Genomic DNA, 25,265 nt, shown 5'->3' on the forward strand with positions numbered 1-25,265 from the left:
TATTCCCTCACCTTAACTTTCAGGCAGAGGAAAGAGTTTGCACTTTCAGATATTTGGGTTTATTAAATGTGGATCTATCCTTAGCAAAGCCCCAGAATCTAAGGTGGTGGAAATACTACACTGTATTTCTCATCCAAGCTGCATTTTTGGAAAAATCCATGTTGGAAAAATTCAAGAGGGAAGAATTGATGACCCAGACTATAGACATTTGAATCTCTTTCAGGATATGTATACAATCTACCTTTCCTACATTGTTGTCTGAGGCATCATGGCTGATTCTGACCTGTCCCTGAAAACTCTGTGGCAGACCCACTGTGTGTCTGCCCAGCCAAGCATTTAACCCAATATGTGGCAGCTACTGTGCTCATGGCTCACTTATTAAGTGTTCGTTCTTGTCTGGAATTTGCTTTATCAAGGATTCCTATGCTTCACTGACCACATAGAATATTATGATTTTTAATTTACTTAGTTTTTCCTTATTTTTTGATGGTAGAGAAGATGTTTTGATTTCTCTTCATCCTATTTGGAAGTAGAAGATCCCTGCCACAAGTAGATACTTTAAATGAAATTCTCTCTGCGTAGATATAGAGGTAAAGATACAGAGAGAAACTTAGATATAAATTTAAAGGAAGGTTTTAGCTTAATATGTGTTTTATGTTCCAAATGCTAGAATGATTTTATGTAAATTATATAATTAGAGATAAATATTAATGGATTTTAAAATAGTATATGAAATATTACTTTCCATCATGAAAAGAATACATCTGGTCATTAATGAAAACGTTAAAGTATATTATCATTTGACCTCAGTGATAACATTATTTTGTCTGGGTCAGCTTTATAGTAAATCTGAACATTATGACTTTTTGTGTAGGGATATTTAACTGTACAATTTTAACAAGGAAGTTGAGTGAAAGAAAGAGTAAAAGAGGAAGAAGAGGGTGAGGAAGGCGGGGTAGAAGGGACGGAAGGAAAGACAAAATGAGAAGAAAAGAAGGAAAGGGTAAAGGAGGGCTAACTGGTTATTTACCCCTGTGATTTTAAAGCAATCAACACATTGTTTTTTTGTTTTTTTCATTGTTTAAGGACCCTCCAGGTTTAAGTCACTGATAGCTTTTCTGCAGGTCTTAAATTTTGGATTAGACTTCCACTTTCCACTTAGAAAATATGATAGCAGACATTAAATATGTTTGGCAATAATATAAAATCAATTGAAATAAGAGACCAAGTACTGTGTCATAAGATAAATATTAGTTGAAGATTTTTCTCTGCAAAATAAGTGTGACATTGCTCAAAATAAACATATGCATTACTTTATGTTAACTAATTCATTGAGTTGTTAAAAATTTATTGAGCCCATATGACATATTAAGCATTAAATTAGGTGCCATGAGAAATACAGAGATTATTTAAGACCTCTGTCTATAAGACATTTAACCAACCAGCAGGAGAGATGAAACAGGTACATTAACAAGTATAGTATAAGGTATAATCTGTGGAAGCCTACAAAACACTGCAGAACAATGTTTTAATAGTTCAGTTTTTTAAGTTGTGTTGCAAAAGGATTGAAGCAGGTGGGTCATGGGAGGTCAACACAGTTGGATTTTTTAAAGAGTGAGAAGTATGACGACATTCCAGGCAGCAGTAAGAATGTGAGCTGAAGAATAAAGGAGAACCATTGAGAAGCATGGTCATGGAACGAAAGCCAGTGCAATTTGACCAGATGCTGGGGAATGTGGGGGATACAATTAGAGATCATCCTAGAGAGAAGTAAACAGGATCAGAGTGTGTACATGCGTGCAGACATGTATGTCTTGGCAGTGGAGAATGCTGTAAGGGTGCTCAATTCGACCAGTAAAGATGACAAAAACGTAAATTTATGTAGCACTTTACCAATTATGAAGAGCATTTATGCATCATCTGACTTCATTTTCTCAGCAGCGACCCTCGCTTTTCACTGCTAAGTCTCCTTTGGTGGTTTACTCCTCTTCAACTAGACATTTTAACACTAGAGTGGCCTGAGGTTCCATTCTTGGTTCTCATTCCATGTTTTTACTCTCACTTTCTTGGCTATTTTATCCAGTCTCATGGCTGAAAATAGCATCAATATGCCATAGTTTTTCAAAGTTATATCTCTTTTCTGAGTTCTTTTGAATACCTGATTCATATTAGCAGATACAAATTAGTACTGCATTCTGGACATCTTGATTCAGATATCTAATAAACTTTACCTAACAAATCCAGATCTGAAATCTTTCTCTTTACAACCTGCCCACACCACATACACAGAAAGCCTACTCTACCCACAGCTTTCACTACCTGACATGATGGGGAATCTACTGTTGCAATCACTCTGGCTATGGTATGATACGTTGCAGTGGTAGAGAAGCCTGTTTCCGATCTGGGTCATCTGAGGACATGAGCTGGTTACAGCACAAGCCTGCAGCTTTGCAATCCTCAAACATTGTATAATGGAACACAATGCACCTGCTCAGAGTGAATTATTGTTAGAAATTCACAAACAACATGGGATTATTGATAATGTACATGCACTTGTTAGTTGAAAAACCTCAACTGGTCTTTTAGAGATGCTCTATCTTTACTTGAAAAGCCAATGCATGAGAGATTCTGAATAAATAAGTATTTATTTCTGTAGGGAAAGCTAAGGGAAGTTAAATATAGGTGAATGTGCACCAAAAGCCAAGGAATGATTTAAATTTATCGACCATCAAGAGACTTTTATTTACACCAAGTAGTAAAGTTATATCGCTGAAAAGATGAGAAAAGCAACAACTTAATCTAATTAGGGATCCCTAGCATTGCCAGAACTTCTGATTCTCTCCAATCTGCTTGTATCTGTTTGCCCTCAAATAGATTTATATTTTACAAAGATCTTTGAAAATGTGATAATGTTATGCAACAAGGTTACAAACCTTGGAGTCATCCTTGGGTCATTTCTTTTTCTCACACCCTTATATATTCAGGAAATCTTTTTGGATCTAAAATCAAAATTTATTTCCATTGCTGTCATCTTAACTAGAGGCATCAACATTTCCCATTAGGATTTCTGCAGTAGGCTTTTCACTGGTCTTTCTGTTTCTACCTTTGCCCCTCTACATCCACTTCAACAAAGCAACAGATTGAATCTTTATAAAAGAAGATTTACTCTTGTCTTATGCTCGACATCCTGCAAGGGGTTCCCATTTCACTCAGGATAAAAGACAAAAATCACTATAATGGCAATTGAAATTCTACTGATCTACCTGTATTACATACTGATCTCATCTCCTAAGCCCCCCTACTCTACCATCTGCAGCCACACCGGTCTCATTCCTGCTCATAAACATATGGGTATACCAGCCATACTCCCCTCAAAAGTTTGCTTTTTCATCACACCTTCCACCTATTGTAGGCATAGGTTTCTTTTTTTATTTAAAATTTTAAAAGATTTTATTTATTTATTCATGAGAGACACAGAGAGAGGGACAGAGACACAGGCAAGGGAGAAGCAGGTTCCATGCAGGGAGCCCGATGTGGGACTCGATCCCAGGACTTCAGGATCACGCCCTGAGCCAAAGGCAGACACTCAACCACTGAGCCACCCAGGAATCCTGCATAGGTTTCTTTAAACATCTCTGAATCTATTTCTGTGCTCTTTATAGACCTGAGTGAAGAAAAAAATGGGGATATAGGATTAATAATAAATAATACAGATTTCTATGTATCTTTCTTGTTTAAGTAAAAAGATATTTACGTAGAACTGTGCTGATCTTACTGAGAAATGAATATTTAAGGATATCATACTTTACTAATTGTGTTAAACATGACTAGTTCTCATTAAGACTTTCAGTTCTCTTTTCTATCTAGCGTCATGGGAGGATTACACTTCCATGACCTCTTGAAGTTTGTTACCATATAATTTATTTTGTCCATATGAAGAGATGTTAATAGATAACGCTGTTTGAATATTTAAGAGCCAGTGTTTAATTCTCAGGCTCTCCTTCACTTTGTGAATTCTGGACTCATGAAGAGATAGCAGCATACCCGAAATACCGAAATTCTACCCTCATTCCCTGAACCCTTCAATAACCACAAAGACCAGAATATCTACTGAATCATGTTGAACATGTGCATGCACAAAAAAATCAATCTTCATAGCTATAAACAATCTGAGATTTTAAGGTTGTTATTATAGACTTGCCTCACCTATTTTGAAGGATATATTTATTATTGCTTTAATTCTTTCAACTTGTTTTACCAGAATTATCTCTTATGAAGAGGCCAGAAGGCTAACAGGAATTTCTGAAGAAAATCCATTCATTCACTCAATTAATATGTATTAGCTACTTCTGTTTTTCAGACATTGGGAATATAATGCTAAGCAAAATTTCCTGTTTTCATGTAGCTTATAGTCCAAAAGAAGTTGGGGTCAAGTGTTAAGTGGAAAGAATTATGGGGCCAACTCTTGCCAAAAGGGAAATCCCGGATGAAGAGGATGAGACACACTAGGATTACGGGGCAGAGCTAGAGGGGACGTCAAGCTAGGTTATAACAATGTGAGGATGGAAGGCAATAGAAGAGAGTATGACCAGTCCTGGGAAATGGGCCCTCTGAGGATGAGGAAGAGGGCAGGTGGCTGGATGAAGAATACAAGAGTAGTCACCTCCAGGTCTCCCAAGTAACTAACTAGAGTAAGACTGGCTGCCTTATAGGTGGAGGATGAAGTGGATGTGAAGGTGAAAGCAAGTATCAGACATTGAGGCAGCATGCAAATGGGAAGAGGGAGATTTTCCGAAAGTTACTGGCATTTGAGAGCCAAGCACCAAAATTTTATTTTTCAAACTCTACTAAATTCCAGGACTTGGACTGCTGAGTTCTACTCATTCTACTTTGTTGAAGCTAGAGTGCATTCAGAAAGCTGATGACAACCTGTAACAATTATGAGGGGCCTAGAGGGGGGTAGGTCCTAAAAAGTGGTAGAAGAAACAGGCAGTTCCCCAAAGAGGTAGATTTATTACTTAGCCAAGGGAAATAGAAGACAGTTATAAGATATCTGTCACCATAGACAAAAAAGGAGTGGTTCCAGAAGCATGGTTTTGAGACATGGTTTTTCTTCCTGGTCATACCTGTTACCATATGAAGGTAAACTGATTTATACCATCCCCCAGGGAGCTTTGACAGAAAGAAGTGTTCTGACAGACCTGACAGTTTCCAATTCAGCAGATTTCGTTGGAGTGAAGATGAAGCAGATGTTGCAATGAGAATTTTATTAGGACTATAGATGTATGTACTGAGGAACAGTTCTTTTGATTGAATTAAAACAATATCAATTAAAGCTGTTTTAGGCGTATTAGAATTTGGTGAATCAAACTGATTTTTCCATTTATTATGAATAGAGATTTAATCCCTCACTGTGTTCATCCTCTTCAAACTAAAACAAACAGAATTATTCATAGAGAAAGAAGAAGGGCTAAGAATAGAGGCCTTATGTAAAGAATAGCCTATAAAGGTTGAGGTATAATGGAGAGATAGAAGCCTACAATTAATGGGAATGAGAGTTGGCTGGTGTTAGTTGTTACACAATAGTGCTTTATCATTTCAAATTGATCTAAAGAGATCCTGAAAATATCCATCAACATGTCTGGTTAGTAAATGGGTTACCTGAAGCACAAGTTTCATGAGTCATGATTTCAGTGAGAAATGACTTGAGGATGGATATTGAAGCTACAGACCCTGGCTTTTCCTCTAGGCTTTTAATTTTTAGGCATTACTGACCTTCCCTAGGTCAGCAACCTAGTTATAACCTAGCTATAACTTTAGCTTATAACCTTAGCATTAAGACAAATTGCTTCCTTATATGAGTTAGCAGGTCACCAAAACATGTATAATTAAACAAACCATATGAAATCAAGACTAAATTATTTGGGAATTAAATAGTGCTTGCAAAATTGGATTCTTTAGTGATACCCATTAATAAAGTTTTATGAAATCCTTAACTTTGGAAAAAGAATTTACTTTCTAAAATATTATTACTCTCTGCCCATTTTACACCAGCTACTCATCCTCCAGATTCAGTCTTTGTTAACTATTTGCCCAAAACTTCCTCTTTATAGGCACCCCACAAATGAGTCCACATTTCCTTGCTTGTGTATTATTGATATCTCTGCCTCAGCAGTTATCACATTGACTCATGCCTCTTTATTTATTTGGGTGTCTTCTTTTCTGAACTGCAAATCCTTTGAGAAGGGACTGTATCTTAGGCATCTCTTTATTTCTAGGACTAGGTATATTGCCTGGTATGTCTGAATTTTTAAGAACAAATGAAATGCAAAGAATTAAAAATTTCCCAAGAAAACGTAGAGATGGCCAACACACACGTGAAAATATGATCAACATCACTGATCATCAGAGAAAAGAAAATCAAAGCCACAATGAGATATCACCTTGTACCTGTCAGAATGGCTAAAATTTCAAAAAAAAAAAAAAAAAAGATAAGAAACAATGAGCATTGGCAAGAAGGTGGAGAAAAAGGAATCCTTGTGCGCTGTTGGTGGGAATGTAAATTGATACAGCTGCTGTGGAAAATAGTATGGGGGTTCCTCAAAAAATAAAAAAAAAATAGAAGTACCATATGATCCAATAATTTCACCACTGGGTGTTTACCAAAGAAACAAAAATGCTAATTCAAAAGATACATGTACCCCATGTTTATTGCAGCGTTATTTACAACAGCCAAGTTATGAGTGCGGCCTAACTTACTATTGATGGATGATTGGGTAAAGAAGTTGTGGTGTACATATAATGGAATGTTCCTCAGCCATAAAAAGGATGAGTTCTTGCCATTTGTGACAACATAGATGGACCTAGAGGGTATAATGCTAAGTGAAATAAGCCAGAGAAAAACAAATGCCATATGATTTCACTTATATGTGAAATCTAAAAACCCAAAACAAATAAATAAACAAAATACAAATCAGACCCATAATATGGAGAAAAAAACTGATAGCTTCCAGAGGGCAGGGAAGTGGGGGGATGAGCAAAATGAGTGATGGAGAGTGGGAGATATAGGCTTCCAGTTATGGGACAAATAAATCACAGGAATAAAAGGCTCGGCATAGGGAATATAATCAATGATATTGTAATAGTGTTGCATTAGGACAGTTGGTAGCTACCCTTGTGGTGAACATGGCATAAAGTATGGGGATGTTGATAAGCATAGCATGAGATAAAGAGACGTGTGTACCTGAAACTAATGTAATATCGTGTGTTAACTATACTCTAATTAAAAAAAAAAAACAGTGATAAACTAAAATTTTCCTGCATTTTTAACCCCCCCGCAAAAGAAATGTATCCTTTGTAAGTTAAATGCATAATGAATTATCTTTTTTAAGGTGGTGTCATCACATGACACTAATGTAGAAGAAAAGATTGGAAATGGGTTTCATTTTATGCCTCCGTGGGATCTTAAATTCATTTAAACCCTTTATCCTTATATATTGAAAAAGATGATTATATCTATAGTATCTTTCTTTTATAATATTGGTTTTCCTTATCTCTTTTACCTTGCATCATGGTTAAGAGAATTGAATAGTTGTGTGTGTGTGTGTGTGTGTGTGTGTATGTGCATTTTGAAAACTATGAAGTGGTATACATGGAAATTTCTATATCTACATTAAAAATGGTCATCTTGGATAAAATGAATAGAGATGAAGTAGAGAAGGCAGATTCAGCAATTTCAAGACACCTATTTGATGTCAGAGTTGAGTGTATGTAATTCAAAACCAAATCAATTTTCTTTTGGAGTACTCTTAATTTCCATAAATTTGAGATACTGATAGAAAAGAAGGAAAATTCTGTTTTTCCCTTTAAAAATCTTATTCAAATAAAACAAAAATTTTTATGTTCTTGTTCAAAATTCTTCAAATGTTGACATTTTTATGTAATTGAAATAGGAGCACAAATCTAATTCTGAATATTGTTGTGTTTAGTTAAGTTGTCTCCTGAACATTTTTCCCTGTTGCTATGTAATCTAATAATGTTTATTAAGTACCCTACCATAGTTTACTTAAATATTTTATTAATTCTGTATATTTTTATTGCTCCTAATTTTGCTCTTATAAATTATATTGCAATGAGCATCTTTTCATAGGTGAGTCTTTCTTCTTTTGGGTTATTGTTAATCCATAGAAGAGAAAATCAAATTGTTGGTCTAGGTTTACCTCCAGCACTCACCAACAGAAGAAAGGGAGATATTTTCCTTCAAAACAAAGAAATCTCTTGGACATCATAATCCTGAAGCTAAATTATTACAAATAACAACTTAAGATATTTCATGAATAATCAAAACTATTAAACAAAAAATTGTTTAAAAAAATTAGGGGAATAAATATAGCCTCAGAAGGAAAAGGGATTTCCAGGACTTACTTCTTCAACACTGTATGTTTCTTTTCTCAGTACTTTTGCCTGAGGTAAAAAATGCAAAAATACAATGGAAATATTATGATTCCTAAAAAGTACAGTAAAATTATTCTCCAACCAACAGTATTTTACACTAATAATGTACTGGGTTATCCAGTCAGTTTTATGATAGCGTTGTGAACAACTTGAAAATACTTTATTAAATGTAATTTTAATAAAATTATTATATTAACTTTTCCTTAAAAGCAACATAAGTAAAATAAACTAAGGGGGAAACATGGAATTGTGAGCCTTCATATAAATGTCTCTCCATTATGTATTCATTCTTAAAGGAGCTATTTTTACTTCATCTTTCAGTTTATAAATTATCCTGCAGCCCATGTGCATTTGGTTACTCAGAGCCTCTATTTACATTTTTCATTTCAATATTAAAGTTCCATAAAACCTTTTTTCTTTTAGTTGTGTTTTTAGAGGAACCTATTGGTTTCCTTAAGATAGCAGTCCCTTGAACTACTTTAAGAGTAACAGTTTAGGGACGCCTGGGTGGCTCAGTGGTTGAGCATCTGCCTTTTGACTCAGGATGTGATCTCAGAGTCACAGGATGAAGTCCCATATCGGGCTGCCTGGGAGGAGCCTGCTTCTCCCTTTATGTCTCTACCTCTCTATGTCTCTCATGAATAAATAGATAAATGAATGAATGAATGAATGAATGAATGAATAAATAAATAAACTTTTATTAAAGAAAAAGAATAACAGGTTGACTTTTAAAGTACATATTTGTTTCTTTAAATATATTTCCCTACCAGGTCTTCTTTTCCCATTTATCTGTTATTCCTTTTTAATGCTATTGGTTTTCCTAAATGCTTGCTGTTTCTGGTTTTCTGTTCAAAATTATGAATAAAGAATTAGATTGTTTAATTATAGGTATCTGGCAAGGTTTTTCTGCCATGGTAACAGAAAGTTCTAGAGCTGCAAATTGGAGTTGCTGAGGATCATGGCTGCCCTATTTTCTGGCAGTATGATATAGCATATGCAGCAAGTTCAAGTGAGGCCTGCTTTCCTGGAATATATACCACACTGTCCTACATTCATGTTTCTTTGTAAGAAATTACTTAGAAAATAGCATTTATTCATTCTTGCATTTCTTGTTTATTGTGACACTGAATAGTTTCAAAATAAAGGTGAATAAAGGTAGAAAAAGTCAAGACTCTCTCCTCAAAGAGCAATTAATGAAAGTACAAGTATGTTAAGAGGTAAAGAAAAGCATCGGTTAACTAAGATTGCTACTTAACTCAGTTTGGGAGTGGGGGAGACAGAGTAGGGTAGGGGCGGTATTGAGGGCTGGGGTTGGTGGGTAATGTTATGGAGGGGTCTCTAGAGTCAGTGCTGACTTCAATCAGATTTGATGAATCTGTGGAAATTAAAAAAGTGAATAGGTTGAGAAAGAGGGCATTCAAAGAGAGAACTTTCCAGACAAAGAGAAAACCATGTGCAGAAGTCTAATGCTTAATAAAGGGCATGGTAGGGGCAACTGGGTGGCTCCGGTGATTAAGCGTCTGACACTTAATCTCATCTCAGGTCTTGGTCTCAGGAGAATACGTTCAAGCCCCAGGTTGGGCTTCACACTGGGCCAGGGAGCCTACTTTAAAAAAAAAAAAAAAAAAAAAAAAAAAAAAAAGGCTTGATAGATATGAGAAAACCACATGTAGTGTAGCTCATCTGGAGAAGTAATGTATGGCAGGAGGGATGGCTGGACAGGAAGGGAGGTGAGCAACTTAGAGATAGTGGACAAGGCTATTTATACCCACATGACCTTGAAGATATTATAACACAGGAGAAAGAGGATTTGATTAGGAATCAAGAGACATGAAGTCACTAACGAGGTGAGCTTCTCGGCCAAATCAGTTGCTTTCTGAGGCTTTTGTTCCTTATCTATAAAGACAGCAAATAGTTGTCCAATGGTGCTGCAAGTTGCCCCCGTGGGGCCTGCTACCCATGGGGATGGAGGAGCATGGTGGGCAGGGCTCTTGGTCCTCTTCCTCTTTCCCTTCTACTGTATCAGCTCCGTTTTTACCTGAAATATTTGCTTACAATTTCATGTGTTTTGTTGTTGTTGTTGAAAACAACCTCCACCAAAGCATTTTGATTGCTACAAGAATAGGCTATCTGAGATCTTTCTGCCAATTTAGGAGAAACAGCAGTATGTGCTATTAGAATGGAAATTAAACTGGAAGTCCAAGGTCTGATTCCTACATGTAGCAAAGCGCTGAGTGGCCATAAGGAGGTCAATTTCCCCCAATTTATTCAATCATGAAAAGGAACAAATATTATCTGTTCTCTTCCTTCAAAAAGTTTTTCTTTCAATACTCAAATATAATTAGATATGTTAAAGTACTTCATGAACTATATTTTATGAATGATTGATATTCTTAAGGAAGATATTACCTATGCTGAAAAGTGCTTCATTGTATGCAAATCTCATATCAAAGATGCCCCTGGCATGAAGACTCTGGTGATGTAATGGAAGTGTCACACTTAGGTCACACTTTTCTTGGCTCAAGTTCCTATACCTAGAAATGAGTTAAAAATCTCTGTATGAGGGTTGTTTTCTCCACAGCTTTCAAAATGTATCAAAATGAGTTTTATTAAAAGAAGAAGTAATATTACTGAACATTATGTAATTCATTGGAAAGTGATAGTAACCCTATATCCCACGATGTTTCCTTGAGTTATTAATTCACTCTGAGCATGTATTAAGTTGAAATACTACGGATCTGCTATCCATCGTATGCTGCAAAGTTCTGGAGAGTAGGGTTAGGTGTTTGGTTTTCTGTTGGTGGTAGTGATGTTTTAACAGAGTATTTTCAAAAGCAGCAATCCTTTCTCCTATTAATCCCGGTCATCCCCAATAGCAAACTTAGACATGTGTTAAAGGATCTTTCTTTACACAGAGTGAATAGGGAAAAGAATAAAGATGGAAGGAAATAGATAATTCTGCTTTTCCACACATATTGTAGCCATTTCCATATTGTAGATGAGGAAAGAGAAACTCAGGGGGAGTCAAGTGTCATGAGCAAGTGAAATACTTAGGAATTGAATCCAGATCCATTTGATAGCAAATCCTATGCATATCACTTAAAAAGCTTCAATATTCGTATGTGGCATCTAAAATATACTCTCAAGGTCAGTATTCTTAACTTGGGCTACATGTAAGAACCATTCAGGAGTGTTTTAAAAATGTTGGAGACCTAGCACTAACTTCAGAGATTCTGATTTAATGGATTTGTAGGGATCAGAGAGGCAGGTCCCAACACTGGTATTTTTTTATTTTTTATTTTATTTATTTATTTGTTTTTATTTTATTTTATTTTTATTGGTGTTCAATTTGCCAAAATATAGAATAACACCCAGTGCTCATCCCATCAAGTGCCCCCTCAGTGCCGGTCACCCAGTCAGCCCCACCCCTACCCACCTCCCTTCAAACACTGGTATTTTTACCACTTTTCCCCTTAAGCGATTCTAGTGGGCAAATGTGGTAAGAACCACTAATCCTGGTAATAATTAATACAGAAGTGTGTCAACGAGATTTATTTTATAAACAGATGGTTTTGGTGTCTATGTGAGGCATAGATTGAAAAAAAAAAAAAAAACGGGTGAGGGGAGTGGAGGCCAGTGAGGAGGCTGGCAGGAACCATGCAGATGTGAACCTATTTGGGTCCATGTCAAGAAGACCAGTGTCATTTGCTGTTCTTGGATAAAAAATCTTGCTCTTACCTTCTTCTCTATGATCTGTTTCTTCAACCTTAGTTGGCTCTTCTGCGGTCGTAGTCAGCTTGGATCACACTTTCCTGGTGCATCTGACTACATCTTTCAGTGTTGGTCCTGCCTGTGGTTTCTAGGCAGCACCGTTTCCTAAATAATCAGAAACCAACTCTTCGGCTAGCAAACCAGAGTGTTGGCTGCAGCAGCCTGGGTAAATGTTTACTCTCAACGGGCTGGTCATTTAAAGAGGATTTTGCTAACTGCTCCCAAGTTGAAAGCTTGGCAATGCTCTTCTCTTGTAGCCCCTCACTTCAGTACATCGTTTTGCCTTCCCAGTGGGTGAAATCACCATGGTGTCTTGCTACAATGGAACACCCTTATCCTTTACTGCTCTCCAGAACAGTCAGCAGCATCGGCCCTATATAAGGCAGGGTGACTGAAGTTAACCCAATCTTGGCATTTTCCCTGCCTCTTGAGAGGTGCATGGGGCATCCCTTTACCCAGTGGTGACCCCTTTTTGTTTTGGGGAGTCCTTACAACTGACCATTCCATTTATATGAACTCCGGAGCACTGAGTCATTTCTTCAGGGTACAAACTCTTCAGCTCTGAGCTTACTTCCCTTCACAGTGAAAGGAAGTACAAGAAGCTTGGATTTAAATTTGAATGCAATCTTAGCTTAATCCTTTGTTAGTGGCAGCAGGACATTTAGTGTGATTAAGTTTCTGTTTTCTGTAAAAATGGGAGAAATTATATGTACCCTTCAAACTTGAAAGACATACATAAGAATAAGAACCAAGTACAGAAGATGCATTAAACAAATGAAAATTGACATTATTTTTGTTGTTATGATCATTAAATCTTCGTGCCTTCAAGAGTCCTTATGATCAAGGAAGTATGTAAAAATGTTAGTGTTTGTGATAACCACATGGAAATATATATATCCTTATTTGTATGTCATGCATATTTTGTGATATGTATATTAAAATATTTTATATATTTAATATAATATTTAATACTATATTATATATAGTTTATTTATATGTATATTAAAAATAAGGTAGAAAGGGGGGAACAAGAGAAAAGGGAGACAAGCTATATTGAGACTGGATTTTCTTTTCTGTTTTTATTACTATTACTATTATTATTACCATTATTATTTTGTCTGCTATATTGCTTCCTGATATATTTGGGGAGAGAGAAGATAGAGAAAGATTATCTAATTTTGCCAGGATTAGGAGCTAAAAAAGATTAAAGAGCATTGCCATTACATCATAAAAGTTCACTTGAACTTTTATGTTCAAAAAATTGAACATAAATTATGTTCAGCAGCCCAAATTAAGATTGATATTGAGTTGTATTGAATGGTCTTAAATTTAGATTGATTTTGAAGCTTTTATTAAAACTATTCTATTTACAACCCAAATTTCTTTGTAATTCAATTAAATACTATCAATAAGAAATACCTTTTGATAAAAATATGGTTGATTAATTAAATAGAAATATTTATATCAGTGAGTGAATTAAAAAGAAAGAGACCTTGGTTTCTATATTGCAATAGAGGACAGGGAATTTGGATGTCAAAATTTGATTAAATTGAATTAAAATTCAATTTAAAGTTTACCAATTAAATACTTTATATCAAACTCCTTATTTAGAAATAGTTTGAAAAAGCATCATTGAAAAACATAATTCCAAAAATAGTTAATGGCTTTAAGTAATCTATTTAAAAGTCCATGGTCTAAGGTAGGCTCCTATTAAAGCATCTCATTCATACCTATCATTAGACTAATTTGCTTAATGGAAAGGCTTGATTACAAAACAACTTCTTTCAGAAACTTTAACCCTCAAAAAGGGAAAAGAGAAGTGGACATCAAAGAACATTCAGCAGATGCTACAGAAGAACGATTGTTCAACTTTCAAAGGATCTACTCAACTACATCATTCAGCCTATACTTCACAGTTCTGTCTGGAAGAAAATTATGAGTTTTCTTTTTTTAATATTTTATTTATTTATTCATGAGAGACACAGAGAGAAAGGCAGAGACCTAGGTAGAGGGAGAAGCAGGTTCCCTCCGGGGAGCCCAATGAGGGACTCCTGGGATCATGACCTGAACCAAAGGCAGACGCTCAACCGCTGAGCCACCCAGGTGCCCCTATGAGTGTCTTTTTCTAAAAGGTTCTTGCATGAAGTCAATATAAACAGTTCAAACTACATTTTTGATCTGCCATTCCTATAACTCTAGTGAAAAGATTTTATTCATATTTGTCATACAGTTAGTGAATACATATGAACCCATACATGGGTTCTAGAACTTCAGTTAATGTCAAGAATAGTAAGCATCAGTTTCTGGAATTCTATTTGAAAACCAAGACACTTAACAATTTTCATGGCACTTTCCCATGGTGACTCAAAGATATTAGATATTAGTTCCAAGAACACATCTTCAAGTATTTTTAGTATCCTGTTAGGTAACTGATTTGGATCTGGAATCTTAAAACTAATTTAAATCACCTTCAGGCTTTCTTACCATTTTCTCACCATCATATATTTTTCCAGTTCAAACATCATTCTTCTCTATGGAGAAATTGGAAGCTAGGGCTTAATAGTTTTGCTTTTCTCTTGGTCATTTGTTCATATTACATAGTTGGCCCCAAGCAATGTCATTCTTATCCTATACCTGGTTATCTTTTTGCTCTGAAAATACTGGATAAATTTCTTTTCTATTATCCTTAGCATTTTTCACAAACATCAGTCAACTCAGTATCATTAGGTGATCATATTCTTCTTTCATGTTCTTCTTTTGTTTTTATTCCTCTTCTGATCTCTCTTAAGTGCATTTCTTAGAAAACTGGCTGTAAACATCCTGATTTCTCTAGATGCCTTTGTGATTCTTAGACTAGACTGTTCTAAGTAAGAGAATATCAGAATAATCTATATAATAATATATGAGTTTTCTTTTTATTTATTTATTTTTAAATTTGTATTTATTTATGATAGTCACAGAGAGAGAGAGAGAGAGAGAGAGAGAGAGAGGCAGAGACACAGGCAGAGGGAGAAGCAGGCTCCATGCACTGGGAGCCCGACGTGGGATTCGATCCCGGGTCTCCAGGATCGCGCCCTGGGCCAAAGGCAGGCACCAAACCGCCGCACCACTCAGGGATCCCTGAGTTTTCTTTTTAATTTGTTTCTTACAGTCTAAAGCTGTGCTATCCATTATGGTAGTCACTAGCCATATATGGCTGCTGAGCTCTTGAAGTGGAATCAGTCCAAACTGAGATCTGCTCTAGACACCTAGATATCCAATTATATACGTTTGATTTGGAAGACTTTTATAAATAATATAAAACATTTTATTAATAATTTTCAGTAGTGATTACATATCAAATGATTATATTTTTATATATTGGGCTAAAGAAAATATATTAGCAAATTTCATTTCACCTTTCTTTAAAGTGTGTACTAGAAAATCTAAAATTGCATATGTAGCACATATTATGTTTTTATTGGAGAGAATTGATTTTTCCTAGACTAGTTTTAATATTTTTAACTAAGTGCATTAGCTTACTTTTGCTGCTGTAACAAATCACCACAGCTTTGTGGCTTAAGACAATACAAATTTGTTAAATTGTGGTTCAGGAAGTCAGAAGTCTAAAGTGGATTGGCAAAGGCTGCATTCCTTGTGGAAGCTCTAGAGGAGAATTCATTCCTTACCTTTCCAACTTCTAGAGGCCACCTGCATTTCTTGGTTTATGACCCCTTCCTCCATCTTCTAAGCCAGGACTATTGCATCCTCAAATCTCTTTCTCTCTATCTGCCCCTGATTTCTGCTTATCACATCTATTTCTCTAATTCTGAATCTTCTGTCTTCCTTTTATAGGGCACCTTGTGATTACATTGGGCCCACTTCAAGATCCTTCATCATACTTGCAAAGTCATTCTTGTCATGTAAGGTAACATATCCATAGATTCCAGGGATTAGGATGTGGACATCTTTGGAGGGCCATTATTTTGCTAATTATATTAAGTCTATTAAATGCTGTGCTTTTGTTTGTTTGTTTGTTTGTTAACTGAAAATTTTGAAATTTGGTTGTCATCAAATACTTTAAGGATAATGACACTTTAATACCAACAACCAACCAAAAAAAAACCAAGTCTAAAGTGGCATGGTACAGTGGTTTCTCATCTAGCAGTGCCACTGACCTCGGTGTGGCCTTGGCTACTTTAGTTATTTGCTTTCTTAGCTTTTTTTTTTCCTATTTAGCAAAAGGAAATCTGTAATTGGACAGCCACGTGCAGAAGAATGAGACTAGACCATTCTCTTACACCAGACACAAAGATAAACTCAAAATGGATGAAAGATCTAAATGGGAGATAAGAATCCATCAAAATCTTAGAGAACACAGACAACACCCTTCCTGAACTTGGCCACAGTAACTTCTTGCAAGATACATCTATGAAGGCAAGGGAAACAAAAGCAAAAATGAACTATTGGGACTTCATCAAGATAAAAAGCTTCTGCACAGCAAAAGAAACAGTCAACAAAACTAAAAGACAACCTACAGAATGGGAGAAGATATCTGCAAATGACAGATCAGATAAAGGGCTAATATCCAAGATCTATAAAGAGCTTATCAAACTCAACATCAAAGAAACAAACAATCCAATCATGAAAAGAGCAAGAGAGATGAACAGAAATCTCACAGAGGAAGACATAGACATGGCCAACATGCACATGAGGAAATGCTCCGCATCACTGGCCATCAGGGAAATACAAATCAAAACCACGATGAGATCCCACCTCACACCAGTGAGAATGGGGAAAATTAACAAGACAGGAAACAACAGATGTTGGAGAGGATGTGGAGAAAGGGGAACCCTCTTGCCCTGTTGGTGGGAATGTGAACTGGTGCAGCCACTCTGGAAAATTGTGTGGAGGTTCCTCAAAGAGTTAAAAATATACCTGCCCCACGACCCAGCAATTGCACTGCTGGGGATTTACCCCAAAGATACAGATGCAATGAAATGCTGGGACACCTGCACCCCAATGTTTCTAGCAGCAATGGCCACAATAGCCAAACTGTGGAAGGAGCCTCGGTGTCCATCGAAAGATGATGGATAAAGAAGATGTGGTCTATGTATACATTGGAATATTCCTCAGCCATTAGAAACGACAAATACCCACCATTTGCTTCAATGTGGATGGAACTGGAGGGTATTATGCTGAGTGAAGTAAGTCAATTGAGAAGGACAATCATATGGTTTCACTCATACAGGGAATATAGAAAACAGTGAAAGGTATTTTAGGGGAAAGGAGAGAAAATGAGTGGGAAAAATCAGAGAGGGTGACAAAATATGAGAGACTCCTAACTCTGGGAAATGAGCAAGGGGTAGTGGAAGAGGAGGTGGGTGGGGGGTTGGGGTGATGGGCACTGAAGGGGGCACTTGACAGGATGAGCACTGGGTGTTATACTGTATGTTGACAAATCGAACTCCAATAAAAAATATACAAAAAAAGGAGATCTGTGGAGTTTATACAAAGACTATAAAACTGCAGTTCTTTGGGCCACAGTTCAAATGTACTCTAATGATTAGTTTGAGTCCTGGTAAAACTAATTTCAGCCGTAAGATTTTTCCTGTATCCTTTATCAGATTTGTAAAATGATGAGGATGTGAACTGTTAGATTTAATATACTACAGATAGTCAAGAATTATACTTTCCTTTGATCTTACAAATTTTCTGCTGATGTGTAAACCATCTGTCCGAAATGTATCAACTTTGTGACATAACAAATCTTTATTTGAACTTTTTAAACATTGTTTTCTCTGAATAACCTACTTAAATCTAGGGAAGATTTGGGAAATCTTTAGCGGAAAAGCCACAGTGCTTAGGCTGAGAGTCATGAATTTGAGAATGGATGGCTGGAAGGTTGAACAACTTCTTATGCATTGAGGATAATACAGTTTGACCTTTCTTTTTAAATATATCATTCTTATATGATTACTTTGTTCTATTTTTTTGTTTCTAGGTCATCAGAAATAATTTTTATTCATGTACAATCAAAAAGCAAGCTCTAAAACCAAATACAAGTGATTTTAGGAAAATTTATCATTTTGAAACATTTGTATATAATTTCTAGTTTGATGTAAATGATAAAAAATTAAAGAGGTGGACTTGTGTGTTCAGAGATTCTCAGAGACGGAGAGAGTCAAAGAGAAAGAGAAGCAAACACATGTACATATAAGGAGAGAGAGAGAGAGAGAGAGAAGATTGAGAGAAGAGAGAGATCCATTCTTTTTGAAGATGTAATTTAAAGGTCTTCTTTACTTAATATTTTAGGAAATATGAAACTAAATATTTTGGGATAGGTAGATGATGCTCATTAAATAACTAATTGAACAATAATGAAAATTCAGGCTAGTGTTTACTTTTAATTGTGTAATTAGCATAAAATCCTATGCAGAGAACGAAGAGTACCCAACCCATGTATGTGAAGTCAATGAAATGACACTGTATTAGAATGTAACAGAAGTCTTCCTTTTTCTAGATTGAACTACAGATCATTAATTTTCATGTGACTTTTCCATAATTAAGTCAGTTCATAGTAAACTTTACTAATACTGGCAATATTGATTCAGATAAACTAGTATTATAAAATAAATCTTGATGCTGTACAATAGGATGGTTTTCTGGTTTTATTTATTCAGTACTAACAAAATATTATGATTTTATATAATTTAACTAATTGTAGGCTACTCTTAAATGTATTAAAATCAATCATGGTACGATGGAATTAAAAACAGCTATAATAAAAAAAAACAGCTATAATAGAGAGTCTGCTATGAATTTATTAGAGGGTCAGTATAAATATTATTTGATTTCACAAATATATAAGAATCTGTGTTCTAAAATAAAATATTGTGTAAAATAATAATGTAGTAATCTATTAACAGCTAAACTCTTTGAACCTGGAAACGTACATATTTTCATGTAAGGAATAACTGTACCGATTAAATACATAGATGTAAAAAAAAGTGTTTCTTCAGAAAAGAAACAGAACAGATTCTTAATTATTAGTATAATAGCACTAAAATTCAGAAATTTTTAAGAGTTCAAAATGATTTAAATTTGTTTCAAAAATCTAGATTATTTCTGACTTTGACCCCTGAACTATGAAAATATGTTTTGGAATCTCAGAATAATCTTCATGAAGCCCCATTTCTCTAGGTGACAGTCTCATCCCAAAATATCTAGTCTTGATCATTACTTCCTTGGTTTCCATTACAGGTCTTCAAACCATGAAATATAAAAATGCATCTGGTAAATTTAGCATGCAAGCAGGTGTGTTCTCCCGATACATACCTGAAATATTCAGTATCAGTCAAGTGTTTTAAGTAGTCTTTTCTAATTAAGCAGGATTGTCTGAGCAGATTCTTCCCTGTAGAGAGAACCTCTTTATAAACAGCTACCTTTGCAGTAGTTAGGCCTGTGATGTTGCAATACTTTTTATTTTTATGCTTTTCATAATTCCCAGTTGCCATTCATTTAGATTCAAGTCTTGAGCACTTAAAATGAGGGTACATCAGGGGAGTTCTGAAGATGGTAGAAGAATATATTTTCCCAAGACTTGTTTTAGAAAATCTGTTTTACAGTATTTTATGTTACTTCTTTTCAGACATAGACCACCAGTCTTTCATAACATCTTAAAATGTTTACTACAGGCAGAACTTAATTGATTTGACCTGGTCACGAAAGATGTGCTGTTATATCAATTATCAAAAAAACCCATCATAACCTTCTTTTCATAATGACTTCTGTATTAAAAGCAACAATTAAATGCATTCTCATCTGTTTTTTAGTAGAACTATGCCATTTCTTTACAAGATCCATTTGGTATTAATCAATCATTTTTCATTTGTTTGTGTAAAGTGCAGAAACCAAAATAGGATGTGTAATTCCACCATAGGTTTCAGCAGAGCTGAAATTTTAGTGTCAGAATCAAATTGGAATCCCGTATTCCAACTGGCACTCAAATTTGCCCAGTCTTGGCCTTTATTTCCCATTATTGTTAGTCATAGTAATTTTTTACTTCCCTCCTCTCTTAATTTCATTTTCTGAAGAGATATTATATTAGCAAGCCTTTCCAATATAGAGAATGCATTTGTTTCCAATATAGAGATTGCAATCAACTAGCTTCACACGTTGATCTATTAAGGCATTCATTCACTAATCATTTTTACTCTGGGGGATACACAGATTGAGTAAGTTTCTGTCTTGTCTGTAAAGTAAATCACCAGGGAGAGAAATGAGTTTGATTCGTATTTTTATGCTCAGTCTTCTTCCTTTCCTTTACCTTCTCATCCTCTTGCCTCTTGTTTTGCTCTTCTTCCTTCATTGACTACTTTAACCTGTCACATCAGTTTGACTTAAGCACACTGAAAATGCACCTTCAGTATTATATTAGTGTCCAGTATCTCATTGTCAACATAGGTGGTGAAGGATTCATTCAAAATATCTACTAACCATTTCCAGTGAACAAATGAATTATCAATAGCTAACGAAGGGTTTGTGGTGGTGATTTGTTTTAATGTTACCTGTTTTGTGAAAAAAAAAAAAAAAAAAACTGTCTTGTGAAATGCTTTGCACTACGCCGGGCAAGTAGGAGGTATTCAATAAGTGGTTGCTGAAAGAATATGTCAACCTCTCCAAATTTTGGAAATATTAAATTTGCTTCTTCCCCCTTGTTTATTCTATCACTGAAGGACATTAAATTGCCCCTTCTCTGTGTCTATTACAAAGCTGCTTTGGCTATTGCCTAGGAATGCTGTTCTGAAAATTGATTGATGATGTGTCCAGGCATCTTTCTTGAGTCCAATGTGAGTTGAGGGGTATTAACTGCTAACCCAACTCATTTTACTTCTGATACTGGGCTCTAAAATATTTTTTCTTAATATTTGATATCTTCTCCAATTTTGAATGAATTATGAAAAATACTGTTTAATGATTTTGAAATGAAATTTCTAGTTCTTATATTTCATATCAACAAAACCTCCCTATTTGAATTTAGGTATATATTTCAAATATTCTGGAGGAATTCTCTTTTGTATTGTAGTTTGGCTGGCTTAGGGCTACCCTGGCTTTGATGGTTTCCAGTTAACCAGTCAGAACTGAACATGATCAGTTCATTACCTATTTTACAGTTTCAGAGACCTGGTTACGCTATGTGAGATCAAAGGAAGATACAAGAAAGAGTTAGTTGAGGATTACATTTTCCCCCTATTTCAACCACACTTTTCTCATTTAGGTGGTGGTTTTCGTCTGCTCCCTGAAAATTTTCATACCTATTATGGAAGTAAATAAGCATTGATCCCTTTCTACTTCTTAGAAATAAAAGGTACCACATACTTTTAAAAGAAAGCACATTATGATATTTCAGAATTCCATACTATTTCCTTTCACTTCTACATATATGTATTCTAATTAGAAATTTTTCGGATACTGTAACGGGTTCATGAAAGTCATCTAGTTTAAATAGTTCATTTTAATGAAATAGTCCAGACACACAATTCATATGTAATATTATAAACACTTGTGGACTCAAGATTCAGTCTGAGAAATAAAGCACTGAAGATTCAGCTCAAGCGGAATGTCATCCCAATGTCATTAACCTCCATAATTCTCAGAGATAACCTCTACCCGGAATTTCAGGTTCATCGTTATCGTGGATGTTTATGTGCTTTTGCCACATATACATATGCTCAAAATATATGTAATTATTTTTGCATGTTTTAAAACTTGCTACATAAATGGTATCATCCCACAGGTATCTTTCTGCAACCTACTTTTATGGTTGCTGCTTCGCATTGCACTTTTGAGATGCATTCATGCTAGTTCAAGTAGCTATAGTGCATTCATTTTTCTTTTTATTGCTTCTAGTATCACAGTATGACTATTCCAAAAAGTACTTGTCCACTTATTTATCCAAAGGTGTTTATATTTTTTCTTCCTTTTCTTTTTTTTTCCTCTTTCAAGTAATTCTGTAATGGATATTTTTTGTACATGTGAAGAGAAGGACATAGGAGTAGAGACATTAGATTTTAAGAAATGAGAATCATCAGTTATCTTGAAACTGCTCTCTGAAATTGTTCTAATATGCTTTCCATGGTTTCTTCACATTCTCATCATTCTTTCTTATTGCTGGACTTACAGATTTTTGCCAGTTTCATACCTGTGATATGGTATCTCATCGTTTTAGGTTGTATTTTTCTAGTAACTAAGATATCTTTTTCAGATGCTTATTGGACGTTGAGAATTCTCTTATGCTAATTGACTATTCATCTTGGCACATATTTTCCTATTTTTTTTTTTTTGTCTATAGACTTGTAAGAAAGCTTTATGTACTTGGATACTAATCCCTCTTTGGTTATATGCAAAGCAAATATTTTCTGTCGGTTTATGCCTTGACTTTTTTGATGCACAAAAATTCTTAATTTTAATATATCAAAATTAAAATTTTTCCTTTATAGATTTAATTTTTATTATTTTAATGTTTAGTAAAACCTTCTATTCCTGTCTACCCCAAATCACAAAGCTTTGTATCTCTATGAGGTTTTTAAGTTTTGCTCAGTATCCTTAAATACATATTTAGGTGTGAATTATACTTTTTTCATATGCTTAATCTATCGTCTGAATAATTAATTTTTCCTCACTGCTCTGTAATGCCACCTGTTCTTTATCAAGTTTCCATAAATTCAGGGATATATTTCTGAGCCCCCTATTCTATTCCATTGAACTAAATTTCTATCCCTGAACCAAAGCTACATTGCCCTCAGTTACTGTCATTTTCTATTGTCTTAATAGTTAATATGGAAGTTGTTCATATCTTGCTCTTAATTGTATTGTATATAAAATTATGTTGACAGGTTTGACCCTTTGCTCCCACAAACACATTTTAAGATTAACTTTTCAAGTTCCATGAAAAATTATAGTGGGCTTTTAATAATAATTACATTAATTTTATAAATTAATTTACAACATTGAGTCTCCCATCCAGGACCAGGTACGTTTGTTCATTTATTTTGGTTTACTCTTCAGTTTTAATAGATAAATTGGCCGTGGGTCAAAAAGTGACTGCTCAAAGTCACATAGTCCATTAATAACAAAACCAGTAATAGGAGGAAGGTCTCTTCACTCCTTAACAGTTCAATACACTGAGAAGTCTTGATTATTAAGCCCTCTAAAGAAAAAAGATGGTGGAGTCCTTGCGGCCATTGCACCCACTCATGGAAGTGAATTCAACTTCCCAAGTTGACTAAGTCCTAATAATCAGGGTGTGGTCAGAGAGCTTGCTAGAAATGCTGAATCCCATCCCTTCTCTTCCTACCAGACCAGAATCCTCATCTGAAAGATTCCCTGGTTTCTGGTAAGCACAGTCAAGTTTGTGAAGTACTGCTTACCAAAGTGGAATCTTGAAATTCATTGCATTGGCTTTTTCTCTAAAACCTTTCAAAAATGCTAGTAGGAATCTTGAGATGATCGAATTGCAAAGGGTTCAGATAAGCAGCATTGAGGACTATGCAATGACCCCTGGGGTCTTGCTTTCTGACCACAGGCTCACAGTAGCCATGTCTGCTCTGCTGAATGAATATCAAAAGTCTGAAATGAGAAGGGATTTTTTTTTAAAAATATGTATCCATAATCCTATAACCTTAAAGAAAACAAAACATTAGGCTTTTTTTTTTTTTTTTTTTTCTGAAAGCAGCGTATCTCAGGAAGAATAGGGTTTCTCCGAGTATCTGTAGTTATTCAGGAAACAAGTGCATTTGCTTTGAAATCACTAGCTGCTCCAAATTGGCATTTTAGCTACTAAATGCCATTGGGGAAAATTCTGCTGGGAAAAAAAAAAATATGGAATACTGACTGGGGAGACAGAAGCACAGAAGATTCAGTCTTTAAAGTAAAACAAAGGAGAAAGATCAGACGATGTTTTCAAGTGGTCATATACTATTCATGTTCATCTCCGTTCTTCTTCTCTAACTCCTGGAGCAGCCAGTTATCTACAGGGGGAGGGGGGAAAGGTGAGGAGAGGGGATTCAAAAAAAAAAAAAAAAAAAAAAAGAAAAGAAAAAAGAAAAAAAAAAAAAGAAAAGTGAGATTCCCTGCAATATCCTCTCTGGCCACTAGGGGTACCTTTGTACCATTTTTCATCCTGCACCGATTTGGAGTAGAAACCTCTATTAGGGGAAAAGCAGGGTCCTCGGCATTTTTTGCGAGCAGTGCACCCAGAATCCAAAAAGATTTTTTTAAAAAAAAAAGAAGAAGGAAGAAAGCAGCCACAGTTCTCCCGGTCACCCGAACGGGGCCACGAAACCGCTTCCCTGGACATCGGCGCCAGGGATTCGTTTTCGAGGTCAATTTCCCATCGAGATAAATCTATTGGATTAGTAGGATTATCTGATTGCAGCCGAAAGAAGTAACGTTGTTTGATCATTTGTATTTTCTTGCCTGCTGGTCGGATTTGCATGGAGGTGGTGGCTCTGGGTCCCGAGAATCCTGGATCGTGGTTTCATCTGGGGAGAAAAAAAGGATCAATCGACACGTTTTGGAAGTGTCCGTGGGTGAATTAAAAAAAAAAAAAAAAAAAAAAGGAGGTGTGGGGGGGTGGTGGTGGTGGTGGTGGTTTTGCAAAAACTGGGATTGCGGCTGCTTAAAGAAGAAAAATAAATTGAAAAAGGAAGCGTCTTGAATTCTGCTACAAGAATCCCCAGGGCTCAAGATCCAAAAAAAAAAAAAAAAAAAAAAAAAGAGAGAGAAAAAGAAAAAAAAAAAAAAAGGGGGAAAAAAAGCAGAAAAAGCGTCTAGAAGCGGATAAATACTTGGACCGATCGAGCCTGAATTTGACGGCGAAGTGGAAGGAGGAAGTGTCTCCTTGAAGGGCCGGAGGGGCACTAAGGGAGGACCAGGGGGCCTGCGCGGCTCGCTCCGGGAGGGTAAGTCGGGGGGTCGGGGGGGTCGCGGGGTGCGGGCGGGGTGCAGGCTGGGGGCTGGCGGTCGCGGGGTGCAGGGGGGCGCAGGCGGGGTGCTGG

The 25,265-nt window shown here is 35.7% G+C and overlaps 1 protein-coding gene across 9 annotated transcripts in view; it reads left to right on the forward strand.

Annotated features, from left to right (window-relative positions):
• The window catches only part of NLGN1 (neuroligin 1), an 817,938-nt gene that overhangs the window by 131,997 nt on the left and 660,676 nt on the right, over positions 1 to 25,265 (forward strand). For 5 of the 9 annotated variants that reach the window (XM_049105690.1, XM_049105693.1, XM_035710316.2 and 2 more), the window contains exon 1: positions 24,373 to 25,169. The exons of 2 other annotated variants lie outside the window; for them this stretch is intronic. The gene's annotated coding sequence lies outside the window, so the exon portion shown is untranslated. Of the gene's footprint in view, positions 1 to 24,372; positions 25,170 to 25,265 lie in introns of those variants that run through there. 2 more of the 9 variants (XM_025425630.3, XM_025425631.3) reach the window with 1 other exon arrangement.

The sequence above is a fragment of the Canis lupus genome, chromosome 34 (assembly GCF_003254725.2).
Source record: "Canis lupus dingo isolate Sandy chromosome 34, ASM325472v2, whole genome shotgun sequence".
Lineage (NCBI taxonomy): Eukaryota > Metazoa > Chordata > Mammalia > Carnivora > Canidae > Canis > Canis lupus.